A 26108-nucleotide genomic window follows, 5' to 3' on the forward strand; every position below is an offset into this window, starting at 1 on the left:
CCTCGAAGTCTCACTCTTCAAACAACTCTGGATGTTGCTCACGCATCTCTCGCTTCGGCTCCCAAGTCAACTCTGACCCTTTCCGATGCTGCCACTGGACCTGTACTAAAGGAACTTCCTTGTTCCTCAAAACCTTGATCTTTCGATCCTTAATCCCCACTGATCTCTCAACATAGTTCAGGCTCACATCCACCAGAATATCCTCTAATGGTACCACTGCCAACTCATCGGCTATACACTTTTTCAGCTGCGACACGTGGAAGGTGTCATGTATCTGACCCAACTCGGCAGGTAGCTCCAAACTGTAGGCTACCCTGCCTACTCTTGCAATCACCCCAAAAGGTCCAATATATTGGGGCCCCAGCTTGCCCCTCTTCCTGAGTCGGATCCCTCTTTTACAAGGAGACACTTTCAGAAGCACGAAATACCCGACCTGAAATTTGAGCTCGGACCGGCGCTTGTCCGCATAACTCTTCTGGCGACTCTGAGCGGTCAACAACCTCTATCTGACCTGCTGAATCTGCTCGGTCATCTGAAACACAATCTCTGTACTACCCATCACACATTTCCCTACCTCTCCCCAACAATTGGGGGTCCGACACCTCCTCCCATACAATAGCTCAAAGGGTAGCATACCGATGCTCGAATGATGGCTGTTATTATAGGAAAACTCATAGAACCTCAACCACACAGTTGAACTTCCATGGTTACCCATGACATGATTCAGAATGTCTCACTAACTTCCTTCTCGTGTCAACTATCTCCGCCCAGTGACACACAAGTCACAAAATTCTCTTTACCTTATATGAAAACTACAATCCAACTGAAGATCGACTCAACCCCGACCTCTGATGTCTGCTGCGCATATCTCATGTGCATCTCATGGTATCTCCCGTACCCGATTACTGACCTATATAGGTTTTAGACATCGGACGACAACAATACCATCATCCAAGAATTCACCTTAGAATTCTAGAATTTCATCTCGTTTACCCATGTACCCTCAATGCCAAACTCAACTCGAGAGTTTGGTCCGACCCACAGTTGGAACCTCGCTACCCAATAAGATACTCTTCTCATGACTCGGCCTGCGCCCCGTGCAATACCACTTTTCCAACTTCCTCATGTTGCGACAATCACAACTCAAAACAAAATATAATGATTCCCAACTGAGACGGAGACCCGAGTCTCACCCCTGGTTCAACCACCAAGCTGCAAAAACACAATACTAGGGCTACTCAAGCCTAAAACTCTTCTGCATCATACACTGATCGGAGAACACCCCATCATCACACTCTCTTGCCGTCTAGTGAGTACTATGGATCCCCGCAACATCACGACAACCTCTGACTAGTGATTACTACGGCTCCCCGTAGCACCACAACACCAACTGACTAGTAAGTACTACAGCTCCCCGCAGTACCACGACTCCCTCTCTCTGACTTGTGAGTACTATGGCTCCCCATAGCATCACAACATCCTCTAACTAGTGAGTACTACGGCTCCCCGCAGTACAACGACTCCGTTTCTCTGACTTGTGAGTACGATGGCTCCCCATAGCATCACAACACCCTCTGACTAGTGAATACTACGGCTCCCCGTAGCTTCACCCCATACTCTCATTCTCATCACAATGCCACACTACGTCCACTAACCCATGCTCCGTAGACTATCATAGATAGCTACACACCCTTGTCCCACATGTGCATCACAGGCTCTGGCGGTAACTGCTATAACAAAATACCTAGCTCTGCGGAGATCCACTTTCTTAAATAATCCCTCTTCATGCCAATACCCGAAGGGCTCCCACTGGAACTGTAGATACATGATACACCACTAGTCGTCTCAAACTCAAGATTCCAAATAACTCCGAAATCGGAACATTATACCCGGGTATTATTGAACACCATTACAGAACATCACAATGTCCTACCTCAACCACTAATCTCCTACTCCCAGCACCATTCAAATACATCAATACACGCACCACATGCATTATCTCGCTTTGCACCTCTCCTTGATCACCAATGACCCTGGTCTCATGAATCCGATCCGCAGATCTCTGTATCCAACCCCTAACTGCTCTTTTACAAATCTCTTGTTTCCCTAATAAAATACCCGGTTCTCCCCCACTTAGGGTTCAAACCATCACCAATTGACGCATCAGCAATCTACCCCACAGATGGTTTCCGTCAGAAACATCGTACCTATGCTTGAAAGGTGCTACACAACAGCCAATGATCTCCCCACGTAGGGATCAAGAAACCTCAAATACCCTAAATCTCCAATGAAGTCCTTAGGAATTTCTCATTACGATTGCCCCTAGCCGTCCGGAGCCTCATACCATCCCAATGCCGAACATCTCAAATGTCCAGTACTATCACTGACTCTTAAACTGAACAACAAATGATCATACTCATCACCCTCGACTTCTCAACCCCCGTTCTAACACGTGGATCATCACGAGAATAGGGACTCCACTACCATACTCAATACCCATCATAGACAGAATAACCACCGCTCTGATATACTCGTCTGGATTACCCGATGATACCGCTACCACATTCCCTATTATACCCAATTAGGGTGTAATGTGGTCCTTGACCATCTCAGTCCCCACTGACTACCTGCTCCTGGTAGATCATTTCCTCGCAGTAGACCTGCTGCCCGCTATACAGGTGGAAAAATCGACATTAATGTCAACCTGTAGGGTTTACTCCTAAATCTAGAACTGAAATCTCACGTTTCTCTTGTTTCCCACAAGAAACATAAATAACACCCATCAGGTCACAGAAGGTGACATCTCCTCTATCGATTGATTGCTAACTCACACCACAATCCCCCATAAATGCCTTCTCTACTAATCCCTGAGTCTTGCGACTACATCTGACATCTTACCAATAATACTCTAAAATTCTCTCGACCTCCCTCTCAAGGGATGCCTCTTTGGACTCACTCATGGCCCTTAGGCCTAAAACCCCATTGCGTCCAAACACCACCAATCAATCCTGACCAGACAACTAGAGAATCACAAGCATCATTTTCTAAGAACCATGGTACTCATCCCATGACATCTCTCCTCAATCGGCTACATTATATGGTACTCGAACTATAACATCACCTCCTCAATTTCCTATGATGCATGGTACTTGAACCATGGCATCACTTCCCAATCTGCACCGATGTATGGTACTCAAACCATAACATCACTCCTCAATCTACTCCAATGTATGGTTCCCGAACCATAACATCACTCCTCAATCTGCTCCGATGTATGATACTCGAACCATAACATCACTCCTCAGTCTGCTCTAATGTATGGTACTCGACCCATAACATCACTCCTCAATCTGCTCCGATGTATGGTACTCGAACCATAACATCACTCCTCAATCTGCTCCGATGTATGGTACTCGAACCATAACATCACTCCTCAGTCTGCTCTGATGTATGGTACTCTAACCATAACATCACTCCTCAATCATCTCTGATGTATGGTACTCGAACCATAACATCACTTCCCAGTCTGCTCCGATGTATGGTACTCCAACCATAACATCACTCCTCAGTCTGCTCCTTAGAACCTTCAGAATACTCCCTGTATCAAGTATGGGTCCTCTACTTTTGGTATTACGAGCCCATACTACCTGCCATATCTACCGATACTTTCCACACGGACCATCCCAGAGCTCCTAAGTAGCTGCTTAGCCTTCTCCTTCACCAATTTCGTCACACGTGCTCGCTCCTTAGCGAAATGCTCTACACCACCAGCGTACTCATCTGGCTAAGGTTACTCCCTAGGCTCTTCCTTGGTCCTCCCACTTCTCCGCCATCAGCTGCTGAAGCGCTCCTAATGATGCCAACCATCTACCTCCTGAATATCGTCATCTTCACTCGGTATCTGACTCCCATCATCGAAAGTTCCACAAAGCACGAAGCAAGCAACATTCGGGCATCGAAGAATACATAGAACTCACTCCAGGTGCTGGTTCCGCTTGCTCTACTCATTCTCCAAAGTACCACCGAACTCTGCAACTCTACCCCTCGTAGGTTCTAACTATTCTCTCGATAGGCACCACTATACTCATCTAGGCGTCTCTCCTAGATTACTCCTCTACTCAAATCCCCTAGAAGGATTCCAACTGAATACTCTCACTCATACTCAAAGGTGCATCACATATAACAATAACTCCTAGGCTAAGGCATCACAAATCAGGCTACTCTAGTCCTAAGATATGAAATACCTAGCTTGTCTCTAGCATGTATAATATCTCATAAACTGTATCATAAATATCTCAATCACAAAAGTATATGTATTTTGGGAAATCACCGTTCGGGCTCTGGCTGATTGTACACACTGCTCTTTCTCGCTTTCTCTTTGAACTCTTATTCACCTTTAGAAAATCATTTTTTTGAAAACTTTTCTTACTTCCTCAGTTTGAGTGCAGATTTACCCGAAGGTACATCCGAATCCCTGAAACCAAGGCTCTGATACCAACTTGTAATACCAGAATTTTCAAAACCAAATTTTCATTTAAAATACTTTATCTCTTTAACACTTTTCATAAAAATCTCTTTTTTGTTTTCATTACAATACATGACTCTTTTGTTCAATCACTTAATAAACTAGGATCCTCAAAACAAACATTTCCTCTGGTGTGTACAATCGAGCCGGTACTGTCCCGTGATCTTGAGAAAACCTGAAACGCATAACACAAAACACTGTAAGCACGAAGCTTAGTGAGTTCGCCAAAATACCACACATATCACATACTAGCCACTCGAGGCTATAACTCTGCGGGCCCTTGGGCCCTAACTCTGTGGACCCTCTGGTCCTACCTCTGTGAACCTCCCGGTGCTAACTCTGATATACTTTGATATACACACGACATAAATCACATAGAAATAATGCAGTGCACTACATCACATAGATAGCATACAATAACTCTGTCACATAACTCTAATTACCTACTCAAGGTAAAGTATAGTGAGAAGACTCACCTTTGGTATCTCGGTAAATCTCTGACTCGGTAGAAATATGGTCTAGCCTCCGCCTGATCACATAAGGTAAATACTCTCATAAATATAACTCTCGATACTAGACTCAACTCTCTCTCTTGGCATCCTCAGAAGGGTAAAAGACCATTTTACCCCTCTCTTGGCTCAACGGCCCCATTGTTAACCAAACCCTAGAAGTCAACAAAAGTCAACGGTCAAACTTTGACCCGACTCATCGAGTGCACTTAGCCGACTCGGCGAGTCTACATGTGTCCACTATCTCTATAGTCTCGCTTGGCATTTCGAGTCTTTCCCCTTGCTCGACGAGCTACACCTGGCATGAATCGCGGGGCCACCCCGACTCAACTCGCCGAGTTGCAAGATCAACTCGGCAAGTTCCACCTTGAACTCTAGTCCTCTATCCCCACTCTGACTCACTGAGTCATTTCCCCCAACTCGGCAAGTTACTCACTGTGTGACTTACGAGAAACCCTAACACTACTCGCCGAGTCTGCCCTTGGACTCAGTGAGTTCACGCCATGCATAAACTCAATTGGCCTCCTGAGGTCAGATCTGTTCCTTTAATCCATAGATCTGACCTTCCCAAGCCTGATAATCACGTAAAGCTCAGATCTTGACACTCATGTGACATCTACGAGGTTTCATTTGGTGAATTAGCCCCAAAAACAACACCCTAAGCTCATTACCTCCATAGCTCAACATAAAGCAAGCTGGAATAAGCTCTTTAGACCACTATGGGTCCAGATCTGAAGTCTCAATATGAATTCCTTCAACAAAACAGATAAAGGGGCGATATAATACCTCAATGATGAAGTCTTTTGCTAGAAATCCATAGATGCACAACCTCTTTGATCCCCTCTAAGCTAGAATCACCTCCTCTTTTCAATAATCAACTACAAAGATCAAGAAATGGCTCCTTTCTTCTCACAAACGCTCTAGCTCTTTTAGGGTTTCTCTTTAGGGTTTGGTAGCTGCAAATAACAGCCCTAAGGGCCTTTAAATAGGTCCCAAACCCGACAAATTAGGGTTTCATAAAACCGCACGGACTCACCAAGTCCACTCATGAACTCGCCGAGTCCGGTCATTAATCCAGATGAGAATTCGCGACCCTACTCGGAGAGTCTAAGCACGAACTTGCCGAGTCCCTCCATAAACCCCAAAATAAATGAATCAAATAATATACCAGAGTGTCTGTATGTTACACAACAACCAACAGGATGGAATGACCACATACTATGAGTCCAATCATCCTCGGTATGGAATACTCACGGACCACAACTAATAGATTGGAATTCCCATGTCTATTGGCTTTCGCAATAAGCAAATAAGCCTCAACCGCCAAACAAACATGTGCACATATAACAGATAACAGTCTATATTCAGATATACCGATCTAACAAATCATAACAACATAACAACATCCTATCTACCAGGATACCGATCTAACAGATTATAGCAACATATAACATCCTATCTACCAGGATACTGATCAAACGGATCATAACAACATATAACATCCCATCTACCAGGATACTGATCAAATGGATTATAACATCATATATCATCCTATCCACCACGATACCGATCTAACAGATCATAACAACATATAGCATCCTATCTACTAGGATACCAATCTAACAAATCATAACATCATATATCATCCTATCTACCAGGATACCGATCAAACGGATTATAACAACATATATCATCCTATCTAACAGATCATAACAACATAACATATCAGGATAAAAATCTGAAAAGGGCCGGCCTTGGTGCCTTAGACCCTTGAGTATAGTGAGGATAGCTCACCACGCAACTGTCAACTCGAAAGATAAGCTCAAGCTCTCGGATCACCGCCACAAACTCCTCCACCTATACTCACCATAGAACCATACTTATGTATTTCCAACATCCCAAAATGCCCCAGAAGTCAAATTGTCAATCCTTGGTCAAAGTCAAAGTCAACGATCAAGGTCAATAATCCATATTGCCTTAATCGTCGAGTGCAGTCACCGACTCATCAAGTCCTTCTAGAACTCGAGTTGCCGTGAACAACCCCCAATGACTCGTCGAGTTTCCATGCAACTCGCCGAGTCCAAGCATGTCCAAATGTCGGGAAAACCCAAGTTCACTCGCCGAGTTACCTTATTGATTCGCTGAATCCATGTAGAAGTCCTTGCACGACAATATTCATCGGACTAACCGAGTTGGCCATGCAATTCGCAGAGCCCTCTAGTCCATTATCCATTCAGATGCTTTTTAAGCCATGCTAAGGTCCCATATTGCAGATCCAGCTTCCCAAGGCATGTTTATCACATAAAGTTACAAACTTTATGTGCATGCAGGGCTCATAATGTCAAAACCAAGCTTACAATGGTGTTTTACACTTAAGGAGAGGCTCATATTTGCTATAGCTGAAAGCTTTATGGACTTAGAGACCAAAGAGAGTTCAGATTTGAAGTCACAACTTCGAATCTTAGCTCATACCCAAGAATAGCTTCTTAATATGCTAGAAAAACCCAAATCTTTAAGCCAATGCGATTTAGAATGAAATATGGTCAAGGAAACGACTTGATACCTTCCCAAAGATGCTAACCGAGGTAGATTTCAGATCCCCACATGTACGTTGCTCCTAGCCACTTACTCTCCAAGCTCTCCTCACTAATATCCACCTTCCATAGCTTGAAACACACAATAATGAAGCATACACACGAATTAGGGTTTGTTGGAATCTCAAGAGGCTGTAAGGGGGCTAAAGGAGGCTTATGATCCTTTAAATAGGGTGCAAGACCCCGAAAATTAGGGTTTCATTCACTACTAGAAAAACAACCTTTTACGACGCACAAACAATAACACGCAATAATTTACGATACACATTTTTTGTGTGTCCTTAAAATAATGCCACTTTTTCAAAATATGAAGGATAGAGGACACACATTTTTGCGTGCCCTAAAATTGATGTCCAACAAAAAAATTACAAACACGGAGGGGCACCAGTTTTAAACGAGTGTCGTGTAAGAATGTCGTTTTATATTTTTTAGTGAAACGTGCATCCATCCTTTAATACCTAATCGGGGAAATGAAATACCAAAAAATTCAAAATCTGCTAGTTCTTCGATCTTCTCCCTTTCATATTTTTGATGTATATGTTATCAAAGTGATGCATCTCCTCCTTCTACTATAAAATATTCCAATGAAGAAACCCTATTAGCACTGTGCGGTTGTGAATCTTTCTCTCTTTCAGATTGTTGATGCTCTGCAATCGTGGTATCAACTACAAACCACAATGAACCCTAGATCATATTCAATAATTATCCTTCCCCCATTCACTACTTGCTAACAACTATCACCTACTTTATGGTCAGGCTCTAAATTAGGGTTTACTTTGGCGATAATTTCAATTTCTCTTACACCACATCCTAACTCTCCGGTCCTAAATCGCCCATTGCTACTCCGGCTATTTTCTTTAGGCACTTCCGGTCTTCGAAGCTCGACTCCGCTTCACTATTCACAACTCAATCACCCTTCCAAAATGTCAATTCTCACATACGTCTCTCATCTCCTTCTAAACGACCTTACACCCATATAGTCGCCATGGACGTTACATGGGAGGTATATATAAATGTTTTTTTCATTTTATATATTTTTTATGTGCTATCAGTTCTATTGTTTGATATATGACAAACTCATCTTGTCTGCTTATAACGCAATTGTTTAGGGTTGTTCCCTTGAACAAGAATCTGTTACTAATGTGCACAAGGTGCTCGACATAATGTCTCTGCTAGGTATTCACCCAAACGAGACCACTTTTGGCTACCTTATCTATTTATATGCAACAAAAGGACTCGAGCAAAAGATGATTGAACTACAAGAATTGGTATCTAGATTCAATTTTCCAAATAAATCCGTTTTTATTAGTAATCTTATCATGAGATTATATGAAGCTTTCTGGACAAAAGCATCATTATGATATATCAACATCATCTGTAACCTCACTTTTTTCAAAGGATATAAACTTTTTTTGACTCCGAAAGTGTTGAGATTTGACTAGTCGTCTAGGATCAGATTGTTTTAAAAAAAATTGTGAATCTAGAATTCCTTAAAAGTATTATAAAGTATGAATGTGAGATAAATACCTAAAAGTAATCAATGATGCTTTGAGAATGTTTGCCTAAAGGTCCCGCATAGATAACTTTTCAACCTCTTTTCAACAACAACCACTCATCAAATGATTCAAAGCTATCAATACTAGGTTGATGAATGGTGGAAACAACAGTTCTTCCTTTGTCCACTGTGTTTCTTACAGCTCTCATAACAATGGCAGTGCTCTTGCATCAAGTCTAGAAGTCGGTTCATCCATGAAAATAATTGAAGGATTTTCAACAACTTCAACTGCAATTTAAGCCTCTTTCTTTGTTCTGTTGATAATCCAATAACTCTTGGACGTCCCACCATTTCATTCTTAATATTGTCGAGTTCAACCAACTCCATCGCTTCACATACAAAACTTTAAAACATAAAAATTAAACTTCCCATTAATGTAAGTTAAGGTTTAATTTATATGTATATGTTGTGAAATGTTAAATACCATTTTGTCTACCTTACTAATTTCTTTTACGAGACGGAGGAAAGCGGAGTAGATTAAGGATTCATGAACAGTGATTATGGGAGAATGGATGTCAGTTTGTTCACAAAATCCAGAGATTCTTGCAAATGTTTCTTGTACTTTTGGGAATCCTGATATTCTTATATCTCCTTTGATATAACCACATGTTTTTCTTCCTGCTAAAACATCCATTAATGTAGTTTTTCTAGCTCCACGTACTCCCATCAATGCAGTTAAAACTCTAGGCCTAAATGCACCTGTTATATAACTATGTAAATGCAATCTGTTTTCAGTTACCCCTTGTTCTCTCATTTCTTGTTTAATCAACAAAAAATTGTTAAGTTCTTATAGTTTGTAGTTAAATCCCATAATAAGAAATTAAAAGAATTGAACTTACAGCAGGCATGTGAACAAAGTAGTTCACATTTTCAAACGACATGGTGTATGGAGTAAAATGAAGCACCATGCCTTTCTTAGCAACTCCATTAGCAATAGAAGTCCCTTGATTTCTTGCAGCATGATGTGGTGTTTGTTCTTGGTTGGTATCTTGACCTGTTATGGTTGCAGCTTCTTCCTTCGAGATAATTGCTTGTGGATTTTGAGGGGCTAGTTAGTCAATAAGAGAATCATGAGGGTTACTTAGTGCAAAATGTAAATATCAGTCGACTTTTGGAGTATTCATGGAAACTTACCTATTAAATACATGAGAGTAATGGTGAAAAGAATATTGAATAGAAATGTGAAACCAAGAAGAGCAGCAACACAAATTCAGTATGTTCTTTCTTTAGTTGCCTTGGCCAATTGGCTTATTCACATTGGCCATATGCTCTACTTTGTTATTAGTTATTTTAAAATATGGACACTAAGTTCTCCTATTTTTGTTTTAGTAGATTGATCATATGCAGTAAATGTAAATGGTGATGCTTTTATCAAATATAAAAGTTTAAATTGAAACACATGTCTTATGTCCATGAAGGAGATTCATTTGGTACTTTTTTGACTTGTTATTACAGATAATTGAAGCATGTGAGTTATTGGATTTGGATTTGTACTCTTGATTTTTGACAGGTTAATACAGATAATTGAAGCATGTCTTATGAGACTCTAAAATATTAAAAAGACAGAAATGGTGGATTTGTGTCAGCCTTTGGGGACTCAACTGCCACCGTTGATGCAGCAGTTGATCATGTTCTCTCAACAGAGGTGTGCTTTTTCCAAAATCGCCCTCTATCTTGATGAATCTTATTCCAAAATTGTGACTTTTTTTTGCAGTGGTATAGTCTTTTAGCATCAAGAAGTCAACTTGATTCAACCAAAAGATATTCTATTAGGTACTGGAAGTGTAATTGTTATCTAATATAGTTGAATTTGATTTCAAATCACTCATGGGATTTTCTTGTTTTTTTTAGTATGCCATTGTGGGAAGTAAAGGTCCTGCAATTCTTCTTGTGCATGGTTTTGGTGCTTTCTTGGAGCATTATCGTTGATGTTACTGGGGAACCAGTTCATCTTTTAGGAATTCATTCGGAGGTTTTTTCTTAATATTTTATAAACTTTGTTTTTAATTCTATAAATTATAATGATAATCGTTGGTCTTTTTATGATTCCAAACAATTTATTTTTCAATTGTCATTGCTATTTTCTTGTTAACAATTTTTCCCCATTTTAGTAATTACAATTTGTTTTCAAAATAGTTGAACATCAGAGTTGCCAGAAATCATAATCATCAATGGAGGAAGTGTACGGTAAGACATTCGCCTTCCTGCGACCATCCACTGAACCTGAAACAATAAACTGAAACTGTAAGCCCAAAAGCTTATTGAGTTACCCCCAAAATACCAATACACACAACAATACACATATAATGACAAACAACATACTATGGGTCCAATCATCCATCCGGATGGAATAACGCAGACCCTCAACCATCTGGTTGGAATGCCGACATACTACGAGTCCAATCATCCATTAGGATGGAATACCCCAGGCCCACAACCAACAGGTTGGAATCCCCACATACTATGAGTCCAATCATCTTCAAGATGGAATACTCACAGGCTACAACCAATACGTTGGAATGCCCAGGTCTATGGATTTCGCACAAATTATATAATCCTCAACCGCCAAGCAAACATGTGCACATATAACAAATAATGGTCTATAGTCAGGCAAACCGATCTAACAGATCATGACAGCATAACAACATCCTATCTACCAGAGTATTGATCTAACATATCATAGCAACATATAACATCCTATCTACCAGGATACTGATCTAATGGATCATAACATCATATAACATCCCATCTACCAGGATACTGATCAAACGGATTATAACAACATATATCATCCTAACCACTAGGATACCGATCTAACAGATCATAACAGCATATAGCATCCTATCTATCAGGATATCGATCTAACAGATCATAACAGCATATATCATCCTATCTACCAGGATACTGATTAAACGGATTATAACAACATATATCATCCAATCTACCAGTATACCAATCTAACAGATCAAAACAACATAACATATCAGGATAACAATCCGAAAAGGGCCAGCCTTGGTGCCCTAAACCCTTGAGTATAATAAGGATAACTAACCTCTCAACTATCGACTCGAAAGATAAGCTCAAACTCATGGATCACCGCCACAAACTCCTCTACTTATATTCACCATAGAACCATACTCATAAAATTCCAACATCCCAAAATGCCCCAGAAGTCAAATTGTCAATCCTTGGTCAAAGTTAAAGTCAACGATCAAGGTCAACAATCCATGTTGACCCGACTCGTCAAGTGCAGTCACTGACTTGTCAAGTCCTTCCAGAACTCGAGTAGCCGTGAAAACTCTGCACTGAATCATCGAGTTTCCCTGCAACTCGCTGAGTCCAAGCCTGTAAAAATGTCAGGAAAACCTAAGTTGACTCGCTGAGTCCGTGCATATGTCCTTGCACAACAATCTTCATCAGACTCACCGAGTTGGCCATGCAACTCGTCGAGTCCCTTCAGTCCATTATGATGGGTTTTGTATACTACAACATCCTATGGTGCACATATAACCCTAATTACCTTGGATCTATGTTCTCACAAATTATACATTCAAATGGTTTCCAAGGCATTAAACCTATAACTAGCATGCATTTGACATAACCAATATAAGATACTAGTTAGGGTAACATACCTTTTATGTAGCTTGAAGTCTTGATGTATTTGGCCTTAAAAGCTTAGCCCTAATACTGTGGAAGCCTCAAATGAAGTCACAACACATCATGAACAAAGGTATAACTTGAGAGAGAATTCCATGCGCCCTAAAACCTTCATGAACTCCAAGAGCATGCATATACATAAGGGGGTGCCGGTTTTAGGTGATGATACATGTATATATATGTGATGAATTCCAAGAGTCATGGGGATAACCCAAATCCATACCCATGGGCATTATTATCCATGGTTCATGTAGCCCAACTCTTTATGTGTGCATATACAAGCTTGATCCAACATGGATCATAAGATCGACACATATAAATATAACTAATTACCGTAATTAGTCTCCATAGATTTAATTACTCTCTTTTGATCACTAAATTAATTCCAAATTAATTTTTGATCAATACTAATTAAAACATACGAATTCATATTAATATATTATAACTTATAATATATTAACAAATCATATATAACCTTCTCTCAAGAATCCATCCTAACAAATTGTCCTGATGATATACAACCCAAATGGACCATGCTACTCTCGGGTTAAGTACATACCAATAATAGTTATGGGCTTAGACATCTAATCCAACAATCTCCCACTTGGATAAGTCTAAAACTATTATTGCAAGTATGACCCCAAAACCCGACTAGCAATAGTAGCTCTTAAAAGCCGTTATCGAACTCTGACCTAGTCAATGACACGTCCATTAGATAAGGGATCATATATTCCTTCATTCTAGATATCATATGGAATGAGACATGGATTATAATTATTCTACCTGTCCATTTTTTGTTTCCCAATTTCCGATTTATGACGACTGACTAATTGAACAGATCAAATCAGTCTAGGCTCGACCGAACACGTACGTTTTTCATCACTAAATCATCGAGGGGCCCACAAATATCTCTTTTATCCCTCTAAGGGTAAAAGGAACAGATAAACTTTGACTCATATGCTTGTACTAACTACTTGTTGAATCATACACAAAGTCACATTTTATAACATCAAGTTACTGATACGTTTTCATACAATCATTGTATAACCAACTCGTAGTAAAAAATCATATCTCTAGGTCTGAAGAATATAATATATTATCTCCTCATGATCACTCGTCATAAAATCCATGAAGCGGTTCAAATGAGCGTGGGTTTAATCCAATACTCGAATATCATTCCAGGAGCACTCATGAATATTGCAGCAACTTTTGCTATGTCTAAAGACTTTAGACATCTAAAAGCCCAATTCATGACAGTCTTGATTCATACCTACTTCCAACATATGATTGACTGTGGAGAGTTTGAAAAACCTAGTTATTCAGAAAGTCAAAACACGCAAAGTGAAACACAAGAATAATACTAATCCTATATGGCTCCAACCACTTTTGAGAGTAAATAAAACTCTTTTTATTTAAACATCATGTTTATTACTCTTTATTCATTGTATAATGTTTCGAATAATCAACTTTATACTTGAATCAAAACAATAGTCATCCCTAGCTCCAAGCATGCACACTATGTTTGTCCAAACAATAGTTATGCCATACTCCACGTATGCACACTATGTTTGTCTATGATCCTTACTTTATGGAATATATCAATTGAAAATAATTCCAATGATTCTAATTTCACAATCCTAAATCCTTACCAAAAATGTAAGAATACAATATTCTTTGCCATTTACTGAAATCCGTTAGATTCTAAACTTATATGCATTCATCCTCTTGTAATGGCTATGCACAAAAGTCATAAAGACTTGGCAACATACATTTACAAAGTATTCCAATGGAGAGCAATTGCATGGAAACAAAGTCCCAAATTCAAAGTACATTCCTTTGAACATCCTTCTTGCATTAAGCTTTCTACTCTTACACAAATTTAATGAATAACTTCCACCTATGGAAACATTTCCACATTCCCGTTTTGACTATCACTTCTGAACAAGAGTTGCCTCATTTCAGAATATGTCAATATGGTCCTTCCAAAATTAACATTATACTTCCAATTGTCCGTGAGCAACCAATCCTTGGTAAACCTCAGATTGTCCTCGACAATTACTTAATCATTTTAGTCATATATAGTTATGGTCCTTTTTTCCATCTTAATAGCCTAGGCATTTGGAAAATTTAGAACACTTAGAAATATTATAGAATATGTAATCGATCCTATACCTGAAGCATATGGGATACAGTTCATAATGTCTCACATAAAGACATGATACTTGACTAGTCTTTTGCCATAATAATTTTTTATTTGCCATGTTCTCACAATTCGGACTATAAAGAGGGATATTGTAAACATAATCGAATTTTTAGAACGCGATATATATAGAATTTCCTTATGTGGAACCATTACAACATAAAATTCATATATATATATATATATATATATATATATATATATATATATACATATCCTTGACTAATGATGATTAAAATCTTAATCTAATCTTCTAGAATTGAAATGAAGTATAATTTCAAATTTTCCCAATTGAAAATTTTGTTTTCTATAATTAACATTGCTAACTTGCAACACTTATCATATTTATCATGCTCTGACTAACATGATAATTATTAACAAAACAATTATGCTCCCACTAGCTTTGACATGTATCCAGAAATCAGGTGGACTTCAAGAAATCAATACTTTATTGACTTTCTTACCAAAGTACAGATTTCTGATACGAGATGCTTTGATAAGACTTTATCAAAATCGTACTCGTTTCCTTATATGGCTCATATGTGTGTCTAAATAAGTTTTAGAAGTATGAAAAGGGATGCCTTAATCATAGTCTCATTTGTTTATACCTTTGCCATTTCTCACAAGCCTATGTTAGTGTGTCGGTTAACCACACACACTCCACTAACGACTTTGAGAATTCAAATATCATAATTGCTATCTACTTAAAATCCACTCAGTGAAAGCGTTTCCTCACCATCTTTTTCATGAATCAGAGAGAAACCTTATGACAATTAGACTTTATGGTGTATGTGTTCGTATCCATGTGAATTTGTCAAAACCATAATCGCAAGACAAGGTTAGTGACAAATCCAAACTCATATAGACTAAACTTGTTCAATCTTAACTTATTGCCACCTGACAGCACAAGGGCCTACCATTGCTTCCAAGTAGTTATGCAAACAGTTGAGAACTCATAGAACTCGCATGTGTAGTCAACTTACACTGGAATGGGAACATAAGAAAGAATATGTCAACACGACAGGTTACAAACCTCAAGTCGTGTGCTGGTGATAACCAATACCCTTGATTAGTTATTGAAACTTTTCAAGATCTTTAAAACTCCCACTGACCTCTTGACTTATAAGATTCTCTTGTCAAGAACCATTCCTTGACAAAGCAAATATTCCAGAGTTAGTGTGGATTCTTATCAAGACAAACACTTCACACATTTGTCCTTATTTGGTCAAAATTTTATCCAAAACATCACAACTTACGAATTTCAAATGCACAAGAGTAAGAAAACATTTTACTCTACATTTAACAAGTGTTATAAATGTTCTTAAGATTATGTAACTCAAGTTACAATCTTGGAGTATGACTCTAAGACTTGTTTTTGGAACGAAGTATGATTTATCTTTCTATTCAACCATTTCAACAATTCACGATTCATCTTCTTAGTCAAGCAAATGCACTATGATGTCCTTATAGGGTCAATTGTGATATGATTTCATAATCACTAAGATAATCATAAAACACGATACTAAAGTACTCTCCCATCTTTTCAGATTTGAGAAACTTTTATCTTTCTGTCTAATTTGATTCTTCTCATTCGTTCTATCATACATTGAAACTTTTCCAATGTTTCAGAATTATACTTAAACTTGTAAGTATTACCATATTTACTAAAATGTAGTAAATCATGACAAATAGTCTAATCTATCTTTGTGGTGGACCTTATCAGCGCACAACAAAGTGTACTTGATCTCCTAGTCCGTCGCTTGACTCACATATACATATGAACAAGGAATTAGACTTAATTTCTTAAAGATGAAAATTCTCATTCATCATACAATACAAGTTGCATAATTCCAAGTTTCTATCCAACTGAAACTTGGGTGATGAAAATCTTTCCTTATTTGCTAAATTATGACATTACCACAAACGAAAGAATCAAATCCATTTTCTAATATTACTATCAATGGAATCATATAAACAACAATTTTCACAAATCCCATTGTAAGGATACTTAAAAATAAATAAAATCAAAAATATTCTTTTGTTTAAAACTTGCGGAAAAACATGTCCTTACAATGAAAATGCATATGAAAAACATGTTATTATCTAAACTCTTAAGTAGCAACTCAATATCCTGATCTTCAGATGATACGATTGAAATTCATCTCTTCATGATTTGAATTAGCTTACTCTTCCTTTAAGCTTCCTTTCTTCGATTATACAAAACATCAAAATGTGACCTAGTCACATCATGTAATAAGAATCTCCAAATAGGAACTTAGTAAAGTCAGATAATGGATTTACCTGAAGCATAATCAAATTTGTTGACTTTTACCATCCTTATGGACTTTCAGCAAAATCGGGCAGCTTCGCAACCAATTCCCCTTCATTTTGCAATGGACTCTTTAGTAATGGTACACGGGACTATCGCAGACTTACCCTTTCTCTTTACCATTTGGTCAACAGGGTTCACTGTGGCTGATCCCTTTTCATTGGGAAAAGAAGACTTTTTTGGGCTTCCAATGTTTCCATTGTCAACGTCCATGAAAGTTTAGGGAGTAGATCTTCCAATCAAATTTGCTTTACCAGTAACCTAAATCATTTCTGATTCAGCAGCAACAAGCAAATATGTAAGATCAATAAGGGTCATGTCATGATCTGTCATTAAGGAGTGACTGAATAACCAAGTCAACAGCCAGCTACCTCAAGACTTCGACACCTAACTTTCCCAGCTTGTCAAAATGTGACTTCATCTCCAAGATGTTAGCCCATATAGACATTACATGCCAGTAGGGATTGAGTGACCTTGAACTTTTCAAGAACCTGTGAATTAGGAGAATAATTGGAAGAGGTGGAGGAAGAGAAGTATGATTTCCATGATCTAATCACGGGACATCATCTTCATTAGGAAAGCTTGTTCCAAGAGATTTGGGATGATCATAGTGGTCTGAACCAGACGTCTACAACGGGAGAAATTCATGTTAGTTGATCTAAGTCCTTAATATAACACCCAATCTGAAATATTAAGGCTAGGATCCAACACAATATTTCATAACTTGGAAAAGGGATGTCATAATCCAAGTTAAAAAATATTTGAATGTGGGCAAACGGCGATTCACCAATTTCCACCATGAAAACCTAATAGGGTATTGGGTTTTAATTGGTTTGAAACTCCTAGATCTTTTGAGATTCATTGAACTTTTCAATGTCATGTTTAAATTTCGATTGTGCCCTCTCAATTTTGTGACATGGTTGTCGAGGATCACAAACACGGTGTGAATAACCATGCAAATTAACTTGATACCCTTAATATTTATCACCTAAACAATGTGTCGGTTACCCTACACGCTCCAATGAGCTATGATAAACACTAAGTCACCCTTTTCCACTCTTACTAATCCATGTTAGTGTGTTGGACCCACACACGATCCACCAATGACTTGGTATGGTACAAACTGTAATTTCATGGGTTAGCACCAAATTCACATTTTCCTAAAGTAACTAAGATTGGGCATTTAATAAAGTTTAGTTACTTTATATTTATCACTATACTTTTATTGAAAGGAGAATTAATGTCCTGTCAAACGCGTTCGGCTAACGACCCTCCGCTAGTAAAGGAAACGGTGGGTGAGAGTGCGCACCTATTAAACTGCCATTTTATAGGCAGTAATCTTATACCCCCCTTATAGATCGGCTTTGTGAATGAGGCCTACTAACTGTAAGACTGACTTACTCTTATACATATACATATACATATATATATATATATGTATATATATATATATATATATATATATATATATTAAACCTATAATATTATAATAGTATAAGGGTTGAATTTAAGTTTTAAAATTCTAAGGTTTAATTTGGAATTAAAGTTTTCATGGGGGGAAACTTTACAAATTCCAAAACTTGAGGGAAATTTTTGAACAATTCATAAAACTTTTGGAATCCATAACATATGAGTTTAATATTGGTTTTAATGACTTTAGTGAAGAGACTCTTGAACATTTATAACTTGAGGACAAGTTATGGGGACAAGTTATGGAGTACATAAAACTATTTGTGGGAAAACGACTCATCAAGTTGTGTAACCTATGGCTTTAATGAGGATTTAACACAAAAACCTATTGGTTTTCCATAATCTGAGGACAAGTTATGGAATCCATTAAAAAAACATTAAGAAAATAATTTCAACTAACAAGCATGTCAAGAAAAACTACGATCTAGATTAAACTCATATCAACAAGATAATTCAAATCAAACAATTTTCATGTAATTAGCCTAACCATTAAACTAATACAAAACATGAATCTATTGAAAATTATCTTTTGAATTGGATCAGAATGATCATTACCACATCAAAAACAGGTTTATAAGTTCAAAAACAGCTTAGGGTAATGATTATAGTCCAATTCCAGCCTTAAAAGTCGAAAATCTGCACTTTGGGCCTCCTACTCATCGAGTGTATGAACCTAATCGATGAGTAGGATGAATTTCTTCATGGACTCTGTGAGTCCATCAGTGGACTCGGTGATTCCACAGTCCAGATAGCCATAAAATCAATATTTTCAGCAATTGCATCAAGTATAATTGAAAACCAACCCTAGGCTCTGATACATGTTTTGTATACTGGAACATCCTATGGTACTATAACAACGTAAATTTCCAAACAAAATTTTCATTTTTAAACACAATTAAAACTCATTTCATAAAACTCCAAATCACAAATATCTCAAATGTCAACAAATAAAAACACAATCCCAAAATCATAAAAACACTCTCCCGCTAGTGTGTACAATGATGTCGGTGCCTTGCCGCGATCCTCGGATCTACCTAAAACACATAACCCATAACACAGTAAGCATAAAGCTTAATGAGTTCCCCTAAATACCACACTCAGCACAACAGCCACTCGAGGCTATACTCAATAAGACCCTCCGGTCAATGTGTCTTAGTGGGACCCTCTGGCCCCACATCTCTGATGCACCCTCCGGTCCCTCAACTCAGCATCTCAATATAATACACAGTAAGCATATCACAAAACAAATAATAGGATATCTCAAAACACAACACATACACATAAGACCTTATGGTCACACATAAGTTACATGTCAATGTAAGTATAGTGAGAAGACTCACCTCGTAAGCTAGCAAATAAAAACCTCGAATTCAGAATCTCGAACTCTACCCCCCCGATCTAGCCTCAGCCTATCACATAATAATTATCCGTAATTAATATTGGCTCTCAAGAACTAGACTAACCCTTCAATACTCACAGAAGGGTGAAAAGACCATTTTACCTCTCTGTAGGCTTAACAGTCAATAATTTGACCAAACCCTAAAAGTCAACAGCAGGGAGTACACTGTGTGCACTCGATCTCTACGTTGCGCATACTCGGCTGCCATGAAGGCATAAGGGAGGCTCGACCCCTACGCCGCGCGTACTGGGATTATGCCCAACATACGCCCCTGTTTCACACTCCTCTCATTTTTGGTCTTAATCGGTTAAGCCATAGGCTCATATCTCGGATCTAGACTCCCTAATGTCTCTTAGTCCATAAAATCAGTGACTTTAAGCCTTTGCATGGATGGTTAGGTCATGAACACTCAAAACACACAACCCCTTTTCTTATGAAGCTCATATATCATGCATGGCCTACTCTTAATGTCCAAGATTGGATTTTTATAACTCGAATTCATAATATACACTGAAAAGGGGTAGATCAAGGTGTCTAGAGCTCATTTACTCATAAAGTCTCCAGCTTTTGGGACAAAAAAAATAAATACACCAAATGAATGAACCGAAGCAAAGGATAATAAAGCCTGAAGCTTTATACCTTTTAAAGAAGCCTTTCACGCAACTAAGCTCAGATCCAAACTCCTGGGCTCTCACTCTTTCTCCTCCAAGCTCTTTCTCCACCTCAAGATCACAAAGATGTACTCACAAGCTCCTAAATGAACTTTCTAGCAACAAGGACGAAGATTTAGGGTTTAGAAGATTTAGTGTCTAGGAATGGTGGCCAGAAATGAGGCCATCATATCTTTTAAATAGGTAGCTTGTCCACAATTAGGGTTTCATCTTGTGCCTAGTACGCCCAACGTTCCCACTGGTACGCCTAGCGTACTGGGTGGCCTCCGCATTACAAACACGTATTCGAGTATGCTAGGCGTACACCCAAGTATGCCCCGCGTACTCATTCACCTCCCTTTTAACAATTAAAGGCCAACAATGAACAACAGCTCAAGATCAGGGTTTTATAGGATATACATGGACTTGGGATGTAACAATTCTCCCCCACTAGAATCAGACTTCTCCCCCGAAGTCATGCTCCTCGAATAGCTCCGGATGCTGCTCCTGCATATCGGACTCCGCCTCCCAAGTCATCTCGGACCCATTCCGATGTTGCCACTGAAACTGAACCAGGGGCACCTCTTTGTTCCTCAAAACCTTTACCTTCCAATCCTTAATCGTGATCAGTCTCTCGATATAATTCAGGCTCGCATCCACCTGAATATCTTCTAGTGGTACCACTACTGTCACATCGGCCACACACTTCCTCAACTGAGATACATGGAAGGTGTTATGGATTTGACTCAACTCCGCAGCTAGCTCCAAACGGTAAGCTACCTTACCCACTCTATCGGTCAACCTGAAAGGACCGATGTATCAGGGCCCCAACTTGCCCCACTTCCTGAACCGTATTACCCCATTCCATGGGGATACCTTCAGGAGAACGAGATCTCCAACCTAAAACTCAAGTTCGGATCATCGCTTGTCTGCATAACTCTTCTTGCAACTCTAAACCGTAAGTAGTCTCTGTCTGACCTGCTAAATCTGCTCAATCGTCTTGAGCACTATCTCAGCGTCACCCATCAATCACTAGCCTACCTCTCCCCAACAGATGGGGGTTCAACACCTCCTCCCATAAACAAGCTCAAACGGGGGCATGCCGATACTGGAATGGTGGTTCTTGTTGTAAGAAAACTCAGCCAAGGGTAGGTATGTGTGCCAACTTCCACCGAAGTCCATAACACATGCTCGAAGCATGTCCTCGAGCGTCTGAATCATCTGCTCACTCTGTCCGTCTGTCTGTGGGCGGTAGGTTGTTCTGAAATGCAATTGTGTTCCGAATTCCTCATGAAAATTATTCTAGAACCTGGAAGTATAACGTACATCCCGATCGGACACTATAAATATGGGCAACCCATGCCGAGCTACCACCTCTCACACATATATCTCTACTAGGCTCTCAGAAGCAGAGCTCTCACTGATAGCAAGAAAGTTAGCGCTCTTCGTCAACCGGTCCACAATCACCCAAATCGTGTCGACACCCCACGTGGTCCTCAGCAACTTGGTGATAAAATCCATAGAAATTTGTTTTCATTTCCACTGGGGAACCTCCAGTGACTGCAACTTGCCATGAGGACGCTGGTGATTGGCGTTAACCCGATGACAGGTCAACCACCTCTCGACTACCCATGTAACATCTCTCTTCATGCAGGGCCCCCAATAATCCCTCTTCTGGTCCAAATACATCTTAGTCGCCCCGAGGTGGATAGAGAATCTCGATCTATGCGCCTCATCCATCAGCGTATGTTGAGCTATGCCCGTATAGGGCACCCAAATCCTTCCTCGGAAGGTCAAAAGTCCTCTACTGTCCATCACAAAATCGGACACCTTCCCAATCACCTGCTCCCTCTTGCGGTTCTCCGGTCTGATGGACTCCACCTAGGCGTATCGAATGATGTCTAAGACTAGAGTCATCATTGTCATCCTTATATACACGTCTCGGATCGGGGTACTATCTGCTCTACGACTTAGGGCGTCGGCTACCACATTAGCCTTGCCCGGATGATACAGGATCTCGTTGTCGTAGTCCTTCACCACATCCAACCATCTCCTCTGTCTCATGTTAAGGTTAGGCTAATCCATCAGATACTTTAAACTCTTGTGGTCCGTGTATATGGTATACCGAACCCAATACAAATATAGATGCCAGATCTCGAGGGCAAACACCACTGCCCCAACTCAAGATCGTTGGTAGGATATGTCATCTCATCAGGCTTCAATTGCCTCGATGTGTATGCTATCACATGCCCTCTCTGCATCAGTATCGCACCCACTTCCGTAATAGATGCATCGTAATAAACCACAAAATCCTTCATTCCCTCCGGAAGGGCCTACACGGGAGCCTCGCAAAATCTCTGGCGAAGGGTCTCAAATGAGGTCTGCTGATCGGGATCCCAAGTAAACGCAACACCCTTTTGGGTCAAACTGGTGAGAGGGACGACACTCTTGGAGAAATAACTGATAAATCTCCGATAGTATGCAACCAGTCCCAGAAAATCCTGATCTCGGTGGGGGATCTCGACGCCTCCCATCTCATAACTGCCTCAGTCTTGGCCGGATCGACCAAAATACCATTCTGCTTAAAGAGGTGTCCCATGAACTGGACCTCTCGTAACCAGAAATCACACTTGGAGAACTTGGCATAGAGCCTCTCCGATCTCAATACACCCAGAATCTCTCTCACGTGCTCCTCATGTTGCTATCTGGACCTCGAATACACCAAAATCTCATTGATGAACACAATCACCGAGCGATCCAACATAGGCCTACATACCCGGTTCATGAGATCCATGAACGATGCCAGTGCCTTGGTGAGCCCGAAAGGCATCACAACAAACTCATAATGCCATAACATGTCCTAAAGGTCGTCTTCTGGACATCCTCCTCACAGACTCTCATCTGATGATACCAAGACCTCAAATCGATCTTAGAAAACCAAGATACCCCCTGCAACTGATCAAACAAGTCGTCGATCCTCGGAAGTGGGTAACGGTTCTTGTCGGTCAACTTATTCAACTCCCGGTAATTAATGCACATCCAGTGTGAACCATCCTTGTTCATGACAAAAAGGATCGGGGTTCCCTACAGTGAACTACTCAGCCTAATAAACCCCTTCCCCGGCAGCTCCTACAGCTGTAAGGATAACTCTTGCATCTACAGAGGTGCAAGGCGATATGGTGCCTTGGTAATAGGCGCCGCTCCCGGCACCAAATCGATCTGAAACTTTACCTGCCTCTCAGGAGGCACTCCCGGGAACTCCTCGGGAAAAACATTTGGAAACTCGCACATTATCTGAACCTTAGAGATGGAACTCGATCTCTCTACATGTAACACCTATAAATAGAAATACCAAGAAAGGAAAGGAAAACGCTAAGTCAAAGGGTCAACTCATCGAGTCCAGGGAGGAACTCGGCAAGTCGGAGCGGGATCCGGGGGATCGACTCGGCGAGTCCGGTCTGAAGAGGGAAACCCTAAATTCGGGACTTTGTGCACTATTTAAGCATCTCATTCTCTCGCTTAGGGTTCCTACAGCTTCTCTCATCCAAAATACTAAACCCTAGCCACCATATCCGTTTTTTAAGCAATGATCTAGCCTTGGTGTTGCGATTTGAAGCTTGGAAGAGAAGGAAGTTATGACAACCCGATATTTCGAGGCAATATGATGGAACACAAGTCAAATATAGGTCGAAATTTAACTTTCCTAAAATCTTATTTGGGTTAAATAAAGTAGTAGGAATCGTATCAAGGTTTTCATACATATAAAGAACCCTAGAATCCGAGTTATAACGAAGAAGTTATGACCAACCGAAGATTCTCGGCAAAACCAACAATACTGATAGACGTAAAATGTGAAGTTTCAATACACTAGTTTTTAGCCTTAGGTATCTAAATAAAAGTTTTAGATATCATTAAACCATAAACATAGATAAAAAGAACGTCCAAATCTGACTTCGTATGAGGAAGTTGTGATTTTTCTAAGTTACAGATATAACAGTAGACAACTAAAAACTCGAAATAGAGATCGAGAGACTTTTAGCCGACACAATCTAAATGAAAATCGAAGCGCTCAACAATACTAGCTCAACGGTAAAAATTCTGACGAAAACGGACGTCGGATGAAGAAGTTATGGAACTTTAACGGACTTTTCCTGTTCCGACCCATTAAAAATATTATATTAAAAATAAAGTCAAAATTTGCCGACGGAGTCTAAACGAAAGTTGTAGATCGTAGTCTCACCTACGCGTGGATATAAAGAACGTCGAAAAAGGAGTTTGTATGAGGAAGATGTGAATTTTTGAAGTTTACTAATTAATTATAATATAAATCTAATTAAAATCCGGTATTATCCGAAGAAGGAGTCATCAGACCAATCCAAGTTACGCCCAGCGTACCCTCGTACGCATACTTGGGTGCTCGGCCTTAATCCATCCACGTCGCTCCGATGCTTCGACCGAGGATGCGCTCATGCATGACGCATGAGTACACCCCTATAAAAGGGATGCAAGAGTGCTGGCCATTTTTGCTCATTTCCTTCCTTTCTCGCGCCGAAGCTCTGTGTTTCAACCCTCGGAGCCATCCCAAGGTCCTGGTTTTCATATCCAAGATTGGAAGGCAGTTTACGCTCCCGAGATTCCCGAGAATCTTGAGAGATCCGCTTTCTCGAGTAGAAGTTTTGCTCGGTTTTCGTCATGCTTTCTTCAATCAATCAGATGAGTTCATACCCCTACTCCCTCACTTTTAAATGTTTTATAAATGCTTTTATATGCTTTTAAGGCGAGGGGGGCGGGGAAATACAAGTAAAACACACGATTATTATCGAGTGTTATATAAAGTTTCATTATACACATGAACAAACGAACATTTTCATAGGTACTTCAAATAGTTTTCACAAACGTTTTTACATGTTGAAACACTTTTAGAAACTGTCTTACAAACTGTAGGTTTCTTTTTTGAATCTATTATAGTTGTGCTTCAAACAAAGGTTTTCTCACACTTAAACTGTCTTGTCAAACGGTCTTTCGAACGGATTTATAAACTGACATCACGTCATAAATTCTTATTTCCTAAACTATTCAAAGGTTTTACAAAACTTCCTTTAATGCTTTTATATTATAAATTTCATGCCTCTATATGTATAGTTATTTAAGAAATGTTTAAAAGACTTAGGAAGGCTATCCACCTTGTTTCCTTTTCCTCGATTTGGATGTGGTCTTGTG

Source organism: Lactuca serriola, chromosome 9, assembly GCF_051521515.1.
Source record: "Lactuca serriola cultivar US96UC23 chromosome 9, Lser_US96UC23_V15, whole genome shotgun sequence".
Classification (NCBI taxonomy): Eukaryota; Viridiplantae; Streptophyta; class Magnoliopsida; order Asterales; family Asteraceae; genus Lactuca; species Lactuca serriola.